The sequence below is a fragment of the Passer montanus genome, unplaced genomic scaffold, assembly GCF_014805655.1.
Source record: "Passer montanus isolate IOZ18808 unplaced genomic scaffold, ASM1480565v1 scaffold3357, whole genome shotgun sequence".
Lineage (NCBI taxonomy): Eukaryota > Metazoa > Chordata > Aves > Passeriformes > Passeridae > Passer > Passer montanus.
Window position 1 is genome coordinate 1 of NW_024368105.1, and position 3,301 is coordinate 3,301.

Consider the following 3,301-nt stretch of genomic DNA (forward strand, 5'->3'; position numbering starts at 1 on the left):
GTTCCAGGAGGTTTTTTGGTGATTTTTTTAATGTTTTTTACCAATTTTTGCTGTTTTTCCCCCAGCTGTACTCGGAGCTGCTGCTGCAGGCGGGCCCCGCGCTGCGGGCGCTCCCCGAGTTCCAGGAGGTTTTTTGGTGATTTTTTTTGCTGTTTTTTCCCAATTTGATGATATTTTTTGCTGTTTTTTCCCCCCAGCTGTACTCGGAGCTGCTGCTGCAGGGCGGCCCCGCGCTGCGGGCGCTCCCCGAGTTCCAGGAGATTTTTGGGTGATTTTTTGGTGATTTTTGGGTGATTTTTTTGCTGTTTTTTCCCAATTTGATGATATTTTTTGCTGTTTCCCAGCTGTACTCGGAGCTGCTGCTGCAGGGCGGCCCCGCGCTCCAGGCTCTCCCCGAGTTCCAGGAGCTGCGCGAGCTGGGCCGGCGCCTCTCGCTCTTCTTCAGCCTCCAGCGGCCGCGCGGCCGCAGCGCGCTGCTGCTGCTGCACAGGTCGGCAGGGGGGAACACCGGAATTTGGGGAAAAAAATGGGAAATTTGGGGAAAAATGGGAAATTTGGGGAAAGAAAACAGGGATTTGGGGGAGAAATGGGGATTTTGGGGCAAAAAATGGGAGTTTGGGAGGATTTTGCTGAATTTTGGGTGGATTTTGGGTGAATTTTGGCTGAATTTTGCTGAATTTTGGGTGAATTTTGCTGAATTTTGGGTGAATTTGGGTGATTTTGAGTGAATTTGAGTGGATTTTTGGGTGAATTTTCGGTGAATTTTGGTGACTTCAGCTGAGTTTGGGTGAATTTTGGGTGAATTTGGGGTGATTTTGAGTGGATTTTGTTGACTTTTGGGTGGATTTGAGTGGAGTTTTGGGTGAATTTTGCTGAATTTGGCTGAATTTTGGGTGAATTCTGCCAGATGTAGCTGAATTTTGGGTGATTTTGGCTGAATTTTGGGTGATTTTGGCTGAATTTTGGGTGATTTTGGCTGAATTTTGGCTGAATTTTGCTGATTTTGCGCCTCCCGGCAGCGAGGGGATCCAGTTCTCGCTGCAGGCGCTGCCGGAGCCGCCGGGGGGAATCCCGGGAATTCCGGGAATTCCGGGGGGGCTCCCCCTGCACCTGCCCTTCCTGGAGGTGCTCAGCGAGTTCTCGCCGCGCCTGCTGCGCCCCGACCGCGCCCTGCTGTGAGAGCGGGGCGAAAAACCGGGATTTTGGGAAAATTGGGGCGTTGGGGGGGAAATTGGGGGATTTGGGGGAAATTTGGGGAATTTGGGTGGGGTTTTGGGGAATTCAGGGGAAAATTGGGGGGATTTTTAAATTTGGGGAAAAGAAACCACCCAAAATTTGGGAGGAAACAACCCCAAAATTTGGGGAAAAAATACTCAAAATTTGGGGGGAAAACTCCCAAAATTTGGGAAAAAAAATCTCAAAAATTGGGGGGAAAAACCCCCAAAATTTGGGAAAAAAATCCAAGAAATTGGGGGGGAAAAAAAACCCCAAAATTTGGGGGAAAAATTCCCATTTTGGGGATAAAAATCCCCAAATTTTGGGAATTTTCCCCCAAAAAATTCTTGGATCTCCCCAGACGCCCCTGGAGCAGCCCCGGGACCTCTTTGGCTCCTCCAGCCTCGACTCCCAGGTGAGATTTTGGGGAGTTTTGGGATTTTTGGGGATTTTTTGGGGATTTTTGGTGTTTTCCCCCAAAATTTGGTTCCTTTCCCATTAAAAATGAACATTTCGGGTGAAATTTGGGATTTTTTGGGATTTTCACCCCAGAGGCTCTGAGGATGAAACCCCAAAATTTTCCTTTTTATTTCTTTGTCCATTTTTGGGGTTTTTTACCCCAAATTTGGGTCCCTACAATTTAAAAAATCCCAAAATTCTGCCATTTTTGGGTGGATTTTGGGGAATTTTTTGTGTTAATCCCAAATATTTTGGTGTTTTCCCCCCTCTCTTCTCTTCCAGACTTTCTGAAGACAGAATTCCAGAATTTCCTCGACTTTTTCCCTTTTTTTGGGGTTTTCATCCCAAAATTCCCAATTTTTTCCCCAGTTCAAATTGCAAAACTGAGTTTTTTGGGGAATTTTTGGGATTTATCCCAAATATTTCGGGGTTCCCATTCCTTTATCTCCTTCCAGGTTTTCTGAGGATGGAATCCCAAAATTCCCTCCCGATTTTTTCCCATTTTTTGGGTTTTTCATCCCAAAATCCAGTTACAGAATGAGCATTTTTGTGCCATTTCTTGGGAATTTTTGGGATTTATCCCAAATATTTTGGGCTTCCTCCCCTTTCTCTCATTCCCGACATTCTGGGAGCTGAATCCCAAATTTCCCTCCCAGTTTTTTCCCGTTTTTTGCCGTTTTAACCCCAAATTTCCCCCAATAAAAAACTGCAACAACTCCTTCGTTTCTGGGCTCTTTTTTGGGAATTTCTTGGGAATTTCTTGGGAATTTCTTGGGAATTTCTTGGGAATTTCTTGGGAATTTCTTGGGAATTTCTTGGGAATTTCTTGGGAATTTCTTGGGAATTTCTTGGGAATTTCTTGGGAATTTCTTGGGAATTTCTTGGGAATTTCTTGGGAATTTCGGGGTCTTTTCCCAAAATTTTGGGGTTCCCGCCCTCTCTTCTCTTTCTGTACTTTCTGACCTCAGAATCCTGAATTTTCCACCCCTTTTTTCTCATTTTTCACCCCAAAATTCCCAATAAAACCCCAACACCTCCCTCGTTTCTGCCCAAATTTTTTGGGAATTTCGTTGGAATTTTTGGGGAATTTCTTGGGAATTTTGGGATGTTTTTCCCCAAATATTTTGGGCTTCTCCTTCTTAGTTTTCTTTATTGTTTTGGAAGCAGAATCCCGAATTTTCCACCCCTTTTTTCCCCAATAAAAATGCCAACACCTCCACCATTTCTGGACCAGTTTTTTTGGGAATTTCATGGGAATTCTGGGACCTTTTCCCCAAATATTTTGGGCTTCTTCTGCTTCTCTTCTTCCCATGGGATTTTGGGAGCAGAATCCTGAATTTTCCACCCTTTTTCCCCCATTTTCCCCCCAGTAAAAACACCGACAACTCTGCCATTTCTGCACCCTTTTTTCGGGAATTCCGCTGGAATTTCTTGGGAACTTTGGGATCTTTTCCCCAAATATTTTGTGTTTCCCATTCCTTCTCTTCCCACACTGTTCTGGGAGTGGAATCCCGAATTTTCCACCCCTTTTTTCCCCGTTTTCCCCCCAAAATCCCCCAATAAAAACGCCGACACCACCGCCGTTTCTGCACCGTTTTTTTCGGGAATTTCGCTGGAATTTCTCGGG

The 3,301-nt window shown here is 45.3% G+C and overlaps 1 long non-coding RNA gene across 1 annotated transcript; it reads left to right on the forward strand.

Moving 5' to 3' along the window:
* The first annotated feature begins 62 nt into the window (after positions 1-62).
* On the forward strand, positions 63-1,169 carry LOC120505240. Its single transcript, XR_005628195.1, has 3 exons — positions 63-136; positions 345-490; positions 1,020-1,169. It is a non-coding gene; the product is annotated as an uncharacterized LOC120505240 (long non-coding RNA).
* The last annotated feature ends 2,132 nt before the right edge of the window (positions 1,170-3,301 follow it).